This window comes from Hyaena hyaena, unplaced genomic scaffold (assembly GCF_003009895.1).
Source record: "Hyaena hyaena isolate Hyena2069 unplaced genomic scaffold, ASM300989v1 scaffold_688, whole genome shotgun sequence".
Lineage (NCBI taxonomy): Eukaryota > Metazoa > Chordata > Mammalia > Carnivora > Hyaenidae > Hyaena > Hyaena hyaena.
The window spans coordinates 1,042,458-1,054,242 of record NW_024081317.1 but is presented as its reverse complement, the minus strand read 5'-3'; positions in this window follow the sequence as shown (position 1 = coordinate 1,054,242).

Here is an 11,785-nt window from a genome sequence, read left to right as displayed (position 1 = left end):
ATAAATCCGTATTTAGTCATACCATTTATTAGAATAAATGAATAAATACATGAATAAATAAAATATCATTTCACTATGAATTTTAAAGATGTTGGAGGCAATTATCTTCTAGCTTCAGTGTGGATGTTGAAGGGTTTCTTGCCATGCTGATTTTCAATTCTTTGTATGAAACTTTCTTATTATTAAAATATGGAAAATTTCAGAATACTCTCTTTATAACCAATATTTTGAAAAACATTATAACGGCATGCCACAGAGTAGATCTTTTTACTTTTTTTTTTTTTGTGGTCCATTTTAAAATGGAGACTTACTTCAATTCTGGGATTTTTTCCCTATATTATTTCTTTGCTATTTTCCCATTATTTTCTTTGTCTCTTTTTGGAATAGCATTTAGAGGAATACTGGAGAGCCTGACTCATTTGTTCAATTTTCTTATGTCTTCCCAACTATTACCTATTTCTACCCCCTAGTTTCCAAGAGAATTACAGAAGTTATATCTTGTAAAATTGTACAGATGTTTTAAGTTGTATCTAATCATTTAATATCTAAGATCTTTATCCTGTTCTCTAATTGCAATTTGTATAGCTTTAGTACAACTTCCTGTACTCTTATTTTGAGATTTCTCTGCAAGTAGTAATTATATAATGTACACATACACACGTGTATATATATGTATATTTTGAGATGTTCTACTTTTTGTGTTCTTGCTCATCCTGAGTTAGGTTGGTTTTTGGTTTTGGGGATTTTTGTGTTTTTTTTTAAGTGTATACATTTGATCATCAACCTTGGAAAGGTTCCACAACTGTAGGTATTTGTTTATATTTCATTTGGTTCTTCCAAATATCAATATTTAGCCATCTCTTCTCTGGGGAAGTTTGGTTCAGCCAAAAAAAAAAAAAAAAAGATGCTCCTATATTAAGAAAAAATTGGGGCACCTGGGTGACTCAGTCAGTTAAGCGTCCGACTTCGGCTCAGGTCATGATCTCATGGTTCATGAGTTCAAGCCCCGCGTCGGGCTCTGTGCTGACAGCTCAGAGCCTGGAGCCTGCTTCAGATTCTGTATCTCCCTCTCTCTCTGACCCTCCCCTGTTCATGCTGTCTCTCTCTCTCAGAAATAAATAAAACATAAAATTCTTTTTAACATTTATTTTTGAGAGAGAGAGATAGAGCATGAGCAGTGGAAGGACAGAGGTAGACACAGAATCCAAAGCAGATTCTAGGCTCTGAGCTGTCAGCACAGAGCCCAAGGTGTGGCTCAAACTCATGGATTGTGAGATCATGACCTGAGCCAAAGTCATAAGCTCAACCGATAAAGCCACCCAGGTGCCCTGACATGCTCCTATATTATTCACTGAAGATGATAAAAACATTTCCAGGGAGGCACTGGGTGGCTCAGTCAGTTGAGCATCTGACTCTTGAGTTCAGCTCAGATCCCAGAGTCATAGGACTGAGCCCTGCATTAGGCTCCATGCAGAGCATAGAACCTGTTTGAGATTCTCCCCTTTCTTCTCTGCCCTTCTCCTCCAATTGCTCACACACTTTGTAAAATAAATAAAACAAAACATAACAAAAAACAATACAAAAAATTTTTCCAGGAAGAAAAAAGAACAAGTCCCACAGGTGAGTAAAGCAGTCTCCTACCTTCCTGGGATCTAAGAATTGGGAGTAGCTAATTTAATTACTTAAGAGATTATCTCTACCATTTCCTGGGATATAGGTTTCTCTACCTGACTATGAATAACGAAAGTGGCAATCTTGGGTTCTTCTTGTTCCACATACAAACTTTTTGGTCAGTATCTCTTTGAAGCATATCCTCACCAACCTCAACTAACCTTTTTTCAGTAATCAGTACCTTCAAACGTACAGCCTTCCAAGAGTTCTATGGAGTATGTCAATCTGTACCTTGTTAGCATTCCCTCATCTGTTATGGAGATGTAACATTTTTTTCTGCCCTGCTTATTCTGTTATCATGTATTCATTTTTATATTGTGATTTGGAGATATTGATTTATCTTAGATTCATTAAGCCAGAGTATGGATCTGTTTCATGTACTTCTCACAGTATAAAAGGAGAAAGGGCCTAAAACATTTCTCCATCACCTTAAAACTAAAAACCTGCTAACTATATGATGGCTTCCATAAGTGAATAAATGGTTTAGTAAACAATTAGAAATATCAGTGCATTGTTGGTCTGGTGGTCATGGTATATGTGCCTCAAATACTTGTTGAAACTGAGTATAAAGCCACAATAAGGTGGTAAAATCAGCCTGATTACATTTTCCGTTTTCAACAAAGCTTCTCTCCTTTCTAATTTTATGGGAGATGCTGAAATTGACCAGCAGGTATGGAAAACTCCACTGGGAAATTTTAAATAAGGGAATTGATGGCTAGGTAAACATAGTACTTAAATTTAAATATATCTAAGAGCTCAGCTATCTTAAGTACCCCAGTCATGTCCCCTAAGTCTAACCATCTAATTATTCAGAATGTAAGAAGATACCAGTGCTTACTCCACTATCTTCAGTGGGTAAATGATTATATCTAAAAATACAAAAATCTTGTTTTACAATCCACATCACATTCTCAGGAATTTTACTTTAAAAAATGTGGGCGACTCAAGCAATGATATTTGATAATTGCTGATTGGCCCTTCATAACAGAAACTTGTATTAAGTTGCTCAAAGACTGAGGAACATAAGGCACATATGATAATTTTATGTGGAACAAGGAAATTATGAAATAAAGTAAAAGACATTGTAACAGATTATATAAAACAATTTGATTTTTATAATTGATCATATAAAACAATATAATTAGCACGTGAAAATTATAGTATGCACACAATGTTTAGGAAGTACTCCGGTTTGAAGAATTTAAAGTAAGCAAATATTAAAACTCAGAGACACATACAGAGCTCAAACATTCTTGTCAGTGTTTTAAAACTTGAGTAACTTTACCATAACTATTTAACACTGTAGTTTACACAGTTGGATTCTCTAAAATATCACCAGGCAAACTGTTAATAAGTCAAAACTAACTTTTTAAGAACACACAGTAAATGCGAATGCCATCTTAACAGAATCTTACCAGTAGCTTAGAGGGGGAAAGTCATAAATGAGGTATTTACAATACTTGCAGTGTGAATTCAAATATTTTATGGAAAGTTCTTCAAGGCAGGAAAATGATTGGAATAAGGCAAGATTTTAAGATAATAGTTAAGGCTTGCTGGAACTATCTAGGCAAGAGCCTTTAAATTATTTCTGCTATGTAAAATGTTCAATAAACAAACAGGTTGCTCGGGTAAATAAACTCTTGTCGCAGATTAGTGGGTTTTCAAGAATTTGCTGAAGAAAATAATATTTGCGTGTAGGTTTACATTTCTTGGATAAAGTTTTCTGAAAAACACAACTAAGGCATCTTAACCTAGGTGATTTAAACTCTCTTCTTTCCTGGACAAATCCTCCTGAATACAAAACTAAGTCATGGTGACACAGGTGGATTCAGTTACACTTTTCTTTAAAACAACCCGTACTTTTGGATCACATGCCTTTATCTCAAGCTCTAAAGGACACATTCTGAGGTTTTGCTATTACTGTGACGCACTTTTGGCCAAAGAAGAGAGAAGGAGGAGTGGTATCAACAAAATGGCACCTCCAGGCCCCACTCCTCTGACTGAAACCTTGAAACCCAAGGAAAACTGTCAGAAGCAACTTTATCAGAACCTTGGAAAGGAGTCAAAGTTTTATAGCACCCAAACAAGCACTGAATCAATAAAGTCAACGTTAAAATGGTGGAAAATCTTTGTGGTGTTTTTACTTATACTTGTTCCCTGCTCTCATGGGCATGGCATAACTCTTTTAGAGGGAAACCGATGTTCCCATTGTGGAACTGATTCCTCATCTGGAAGAGCAAGGAAGCCCTTAATCACAATTTATCATGTATGTCCACTCTAACCTGTTTATGGGCGATCTGAATGACTGATGCAAGGCTCTCATCTTTGTTTAAGCTAGCTCAGAAGTCAGGCTGGAAAAGCAGTAGAGATTGATTTAAAAAATTATTAAAAGGTAAATTAACAAACTACTGGTATCTGAGACAAATAATTAAAGTAAAAACATACAATAGCCTGCCTAAAGTCCAGAAGAAAAAGGTAGGGAGGTCTTTGGGAAATTAGAAAGTTGAATGCATGGAAAATATAGAAAGCCAATTTTGAAATTTTTCTCAGGGTAAGATGCATGCTCAGAAAATATTGGTGAAAACCTTAAACTTTTACTTTAAGCTGAATTACAGGCTAAGTGCAAGCCTGGTTACTGTTGAGGGAGTGGCTTGGCAGAGAACAAAGATGCAAAGACTAAGACAGGTATTTTGATCTTTTGTTTGTTTTGGCATTTAACACAATTTAAATAATAATTTTTTGGCATTTAACACATTCATTGCCAAAACAACAAAACAGAACCTAAGGAGCAGAGACTATAGTGATCACACTCAATAAGGAATATAGTCCTTTCAAATACAGTTTGGGAAAATCAGTAATCAGACTACTATAACCAACAGCAATTAAAAAATGCAGCAAAATAAAACAGCAAACTGGAGAATTTATAGTTACAGCATTATAACATTTAAACATCTACCAAAAAACCTACCATGCATTCATGGCCAATTGATTTTCAACAAGGATGCCAGGACTATTCAATGAAGAAAGAATAGTCTTTTCAAAAAAAAATTGGGCTGGAAAAAGCTGGATATTTTCATGCAAAAGTGAAATTGGACCCTGTACCGTATACAAAAATGAACACAAAATAGACCTAAATATAGGTTACACAACTCCTGGGAAAAAATAGGGCTAAATCTCTATGTTTCTAGATAAAAAAAAAAAAAATTTGGTCGTTCAAACAACACTAACAAGGCAGTGAAAATAGAGCTCCCAAGAGAAAGAAATATTTGGAACATCATGTATCTGAAAAAGTGTCCCGTTTCTAGAATACATACAGAAGACATGCTACTTGACATAAAAAAAAAAATAGAAAAATAGATATCCTAATTGAAATATGGGATAAGAATTTACAGCTATTTCCTCAAAGAATATATACAAATGGCCAATACATACATGTAAAGTTGTTCAATTATTAGGCAAATGCAAGTCAAAACCAAAATGTCACACCACTTCATACTTATCAGAGTAGCTATTAAAAACAAAACAAAACAAAACAAAACAAAACAGGGGCTCCTCGGTGGCTCAGTCAGTTAAGTGTCCAACTCGTGGTTTCGGCTCAGGTCATGATCTTGCGGGTTCATGGGTTCAAGTCCCATGCCAGGCTCTGCGCTGAAAGTATGGAGCCTACCTGGGATTCTCTCTCTCTCTCTCTCTCTCTGCCCCTTCCCTGCTCATTCTCTGTCTCTCAAAATAAATAAATACACCTTTTAAAAAAAAACAGACAATAAAAAATGTTGACAAGGTTGTATAGAAAACGTAACTGTAACACATTAGCAGTGGGAATGTCCAGTGGTACAGCCACCATGGAAAGCACCTTGTCAGTTACTCTGAAAGTTAAACACCATAGCCATGTAACTAAGACATTCTGATTCCAGGGGTGTATCTTAGGGAAGTGAAAACATGTTCACACACAAACTTTTACACAAATGCTCAAAACAGTATTACTCCTGATAACCAAAACATAGAAACAACACAAATATTCATCAATAGACAAACTGATAAAGAAATGTGGCATTGAAATCTGCTTCTGTTGCTCCTCCTCACTTACCCTCTCAATACAATAATATTTAGCCTTAAAAAAATAATGGAGTACTGATACAACATGAATAAACCTTGAAAACATTATGCTATGTGAACGAATCCAGAAACAAAAAGCTATCTATGGTAAGATTTTAATTAATGAAATATCTAGAATGGATAAACCCATGGAGACAGAATGTGGATTATTCATTCATAGGGGAAGAGTTAGAAAAGCAGAAATAAATACTAATGCATACAGAGTTTCTTTATGAAAATGTTCTAGAATAAGATGGTTGTATATAATCATGCAAACATACTAAAAACTCTTGAATCTTATACTTTAAAATGGTGGCATTTTCATCATATGTGAGTTATATAAAAAATTAAAGATATATATATAAAGATAATATATACGTAGAGAGAGAATATATATATATATATATATCTCATATATATATATATGAGAAGGACATTTTGCTGGATGATTTTGAACAAGATCTTCATTCTTAGAAAGAGGTACATATAAAATGATAAATTTTTCTTATGTGGGACACTATTTCAGTTAAGAGTTTTAGGAACACAAAACTTAGATTGCAGTCATGAGTGTATCTGGCATAAGGGTAAAGCCCATCTGCTAAAGAAGAAGTAAACCACACAAATCTTTGATGTTTTTAGTTGCAGAGTCAACCATTCCTATATCCAGTATGTGTCAGGAGTGTTTGTTATACGAGATAGTGAATCTTGTTGTTTAAGCCTTTTTAGTTAGGGTTTTGGTGACTTGGACACCAAAAGCACCTCATAAGAACTGTAGACTGAAGAGACAGAATGGTTACTACTGTTGATTCTAATATACAGAATTTCAACATACAACACAATACTTTTTTTCAACACTATCCTTTTAAGATATTGTTAATCAGCAAGATATGTATAATTTTTTTAAAATATCGTGAATTGATTTCAGACCCATGCTGTTTTTCTTTTGAAATTTGTCGTAGACCAGTCATTAATCATGCATTAGTTACTAGATCGATTGTCAGTTGTAGAAGATGCTGTCAGTGCCCTTCCTCCTACATTTATATTCCTTCTACAGTTATATTCTTCTCACTGGAGACATTGTTTCAGATGGACCTTTTGTGAATCAGTTAGATTTATTACTACTTACACTTACGTGTCTATGTTATTCAACAACTATTAAAGTAAAAATATTTCTATATATTCATTGTATATATTTTTTAGGTAGCCTCTATTTATGTCAAGTACAAATTTCCCATTTGTTTTAGTGATATAAAATCTCCATTTTAAATGAACTTAATTGAGTCAATTTAGACATTATTCACATGTACATGGAAATAGCAAAAATAGATAGGATGTGAGAAGAGCAGAAGAAACTGTCTTAAAATCACAACAGGATATTGTCAAAACCAGAAAGCTGACTGTTTTAGAGCTGTCCTTTGCTGCCTGTATGCAATAATCTGCTTCACTGTCCTTCTGGGCTAGTTTCCTCTCCAAAATCTTACCCCTTCTAATCTAGTATTTTATCATTTTGTAATTGATAGTGATAAAACTTCCTATATTTCAGTAACTTTTGACATGTATAATTAAACTGCCATTTTTCTGTTTTTCTGCACATCACTTTTGGGATGGTTGTGCTAAATCTCCTTCTTTTTTATTCTGCTAATTATATTTCATAGTGTATCACAATTTTGGTTTTAATTTTCACAGTAAGATCATCTTTAGTGGGTTCTGTCCCCCTTCCCCCCAGAGGAGTCCTAGAGCATCAGCAACATTTTTCCACTTGGAATATCTCTTTGTTGCTGGGTCTTGAGATTGCTTCCCTCCCCTTCCCTTCCTTTCCCTTCCTTTCCCTTCTCTTCCCTCCCCTCCCTTCCCCTCCCCTTCCCTTCCCTTTTTTCTTCCCTTAGTCCTTCCCTTTCTTCTTTCCTTCCTTTTTCTCTTTAGATGGAGAATGCCACTAGCTACTTGCTTTTGTTATACTTTATTCATATATTTTAGGGACTATTGGCGGAGGAAGGATCATTCCACATCAGCTCAGCTGCCATATTAGTAAGAACTCATTTGTATTTCTATTTTGTACTTATATGCTATCATTGGAGCTTAGGTTTTCATTCATATTAGGGAATAGAAGTGTTTATAGCTAGATCAACCTTCTTTTCATCATAACTCAACTGCATTGCACAATTGAATCTATTCTATATAAATGAGAAGACTTTAAAATAAGTAGAGAAAAATCTATTTTTCATGGTACTTTGACTATCCTTAGTCACCTATAATTCAACATGTAATTCTTTTATTAAAATCCAAACATTTAAAAAAGTACAAGTATTCTTAAGAAAAATCACAATCCCATTTAAGGGTACATAACTCTTTTCATGTAGTTATGCAATGTGTTTTCTTGTCAAATGTGATTTATCACATAATTGAATAAATTTTCATTTCAACATGAAACACTTTCTGAAAATCATCAGCATGTTGAAATGGCAACAGTTCCCCTTAAGCTTTGAAAACAATTATGTTAAAGGACCAATTTTGATTGACTTTAAGAAGTTCAAGAGGTCAGAAAATAACGTAGGTCAAGTGTTAGCCATATTTATGTACTGTAGTAAGTGTGAGTGGCATGTGGACATACTAATGTTTCACTGAGTTCAGTGTTCTCATCCCACTCAATCATTACCTTTTGGTTTCTAATTAATAAATGTCCTTCATAACTTAGCTTAAACATTACTTCATTTTGGAAAACTTCTATTAAACCTTAACTGAATGATATGTTTATATCTGATCACAGGCGTATTATACTTCATCGGGATTACATGTTTAATATATTTTTCCCACTGCCCTGTAAGTTCTCTGAGGGCAGTTAACTATAATCTAATCTCCTTCTGTATTTCCAAGTCTTAGACTCTTTGAATCTAGAAGGTGTTCAAGAAATAGGCACTGAACAGAGGAATGGATAAATACATATATTATTCAGAACGATTCCTATATATTGTGTTAAAAGGTTCTGGGGGGGGGGGAAGTGATATGATGAAATAAGAATAACTGTTACTTTCAATGGTGGTCAAACGTGTTCTGTGGAAACTGACTGATGGCAAAGAGAGTAACTGTTCTTTTGATGCTGCTTTTGATCTACCTTTTATTGTTTCAAGTTTGCTACTGCTCCTTCATGCCTGGGTCTCAATTTCCATTGATATGAAGTGAGGACAATGCACTGGATGGACGATGTTGAGGAATATTTTAAAATTAATATACCAATCCAGGTTTTGAACGTTTAAGTTTCCTAATTTCTGCAATGTATCTTGTTACTTCCCTTCTAATATTTCAGGAGGAACTTTAGTGCTTCTTTAGGAATTCCTGCATTCCAAATGAATACTTTAAAAAGTAATACCAGTGAGTCTTAATTTTATATTATTCTCTTATTTCAGGAAAAATCACTTGATTGACTGACTCTGGATTTTCATATATCTTAACCATTCAGCCTCTTTGACTACCTCTAAAGGACCTATGTAGGCAATAGAAAAGGAGATGTGAAAACAAGTGAACACTACGACATTTATAATAGGTATTTTATAAGGTAGAGCCTTAAATCTCATTTTTGCTTAAGAAATCTTACTACTCGGAAGGGGACAAGATGGTGGAGAGGTAAGGAGCTCTGTACTTGCACTCGCGCACATATATCACACGGAAAAGATCTGAAGCCATTGGAAACCTTAGAAAATCTGAGAGATTGGGAGAAAAAGGACGCAGAATCCACTGAGAAAGACTTCTAACGTGAGTGCGAACTGGGGAAGATAAAATCAAGCCAGGATTGGAGACTCCAGGGTCGGAGGCGATCCCCCTCTACGCTCTACGGGGAGTGAGAGGAGAAAAGGAGAGAGTCCGAAACAGAAAAACCTCTGCTCGGAGCATAGAAAGACCGTATTTGCCAAATACCTGCACGCCAGGTCCCCTCGCGCCAAGTGGTCCCGGAGGGGGGTGGGGGGGGCTGAGCGCACAGACTGCTGCTTTATGTGGGCTCCTGGCGGTGGCTTTCAGAGTGGCGGTGCCTGCCTCCATTGTCCTCCTGTGCGGCTTGGGCCCCAGAAAGAGCCGCGCACGCGGACCAGGCGTCCGTGCTTCTAGCTGGGTGGAACTCTAGAGGGAAGGCAGAGAGCTAGAAACTGGGAAATCTGCCTGTGAGTTCGTGTTTCGGGTGACGAGCCATAGAGGGACCCGGTTTTCCTCACTCCAGCGGGCTCCTCACATCCGGCAGGCAAACCCCGCACTAGCGCACCAGCCCGACCCAGAGAAGGAAGCAGCGATAATGACTCCACCCCCAGAGCTCTGCTGGGGGCCTGGAATTGCCCGAGGGGGTTGCCTGGGAAGCTGTGTCTAAGGCGATGTCAGCGGGGGCGCGGACTGGGATTTGGAGATTGGAACTGGCCTGGGTTGAAGAGTGCAACCAACTTCGGCTGCGCCCCCGGTACGGGGAGTTTACACTCCCAAAAAAGCGAGGTGCAGCGCTTGGTTCAAGAAGGGACTGGAGCACCCTCACTCTCCTCCCCACAACCGCCAAGGCAGAGCTCCCGCCTGAGGCATTGGATCACACCACGCCCATCCCTGCCTGAGAGGTGCCCTCCTCCCTTCCCCCCCCTTTTTTTTTCATTTTTTTCTCTTTTTTTTTTTCTTCTCCTTTCTCTTTTCTCTCTTTTTTCCCCAGAACACTGACCTGATTAACTCTGGTCGCCAGCTTGCTTAAACAATGACAACGAGTCCATTCTGTAGATGTAATTCTACAACTACTGACATTTTCATCTCTTTCTCTCAGGAGTAATGAGACTATATAGTTTCTCTGGATAATACCAGCATCCTTCTCTCACCTATCTAACCATATTCTACCCTTTACCTCTTTAAAAAAGCTTCTTATCCCTTCTGCCTGTACATTCTATTTCCAATCCTGCCTCATCCCTGCCCTGTCTTCTCTCTCCTTCTCTATGCTATTCAACCAGCACTGCATACACACGGCTATTTAACTGTAGCTGGGAAATCCAGGTATATGCTTTAAACTGTTCGTTGTCCATCGGTTTTCTTCTTTTTTCCTTTTCTTTTCCCCCTTTTGACCCTTTTATGTATTTTATACTCCCTATTATTCGCCCTCCCTCCTCCGTCTTTTCTCTTAACTTTTTTGTTTTCCCTCTCGCTTTGCATGTTAGTTGAATTAGCCTGTGCGTTTGTGTGCTCCTGCTCCCTGTGTGTTTGTCTGTCTGTTTTCTTTTCCAGGGCTACCTCAAAAAACAAGCTAGAGTACACAAGGTGGAGAGTCCCAAATATCACTACGAATAGGAAAATAAAATAACCAAGTCCCAACAAGAGAGACCAAGAGATACCATTCAAAAAACACTCTCTGAAAGGATAGGCCCTGGAAAGTCAAAGAGTCTTCTTGGATACAGCAGCGCTCCTAGAAACAGAGAGCATAACAGGTCTTTAAAACCAACAAGAGCCGGAAAGTTAACTAAAATGACAAAACGAAAGAGCTCTCCTCCAAAGAAACTCCAAGAAGAAATGACAGCTAATGAACTGCTCAAAACAGATATCAGTAGCATAACTGAACAAGAGTTTAGATAATAATAGTAAAATTAGTAGCTGGGCTTGAAAAAACATAGGGGACATCAAAGAAACTATGGCTACAGATAGAATGGAAAATAAACATAGGCATGAAGAATTAAAAAATGCGATAAATGAGATCCATAATAAATTAGAGGCCTCCAATGTACGGCTTGAAGAGGCAGAAAGGAGAATAAGTGATTTAGAAGACACCATTATAGAAAAACAAGAAGCTGACAAAAAAAGAGACAAAGTGATCCAGGAACAGGAAAGAAGAGTTCGAGAGCTCAGCGATACGGTCAAACATAACAATATCCATATCATAGGAATCCCAGAAGAGGAAGAGAGAGGGGAAGGTGCTGAAGGAGTCCTGGAACAAATTATAGCAGAGAACTTCCCCGACCTGGGGAAGGAAGTAAATGTGGAAGTACAAGAGGCTCAGAGGACTCCCCTCAGA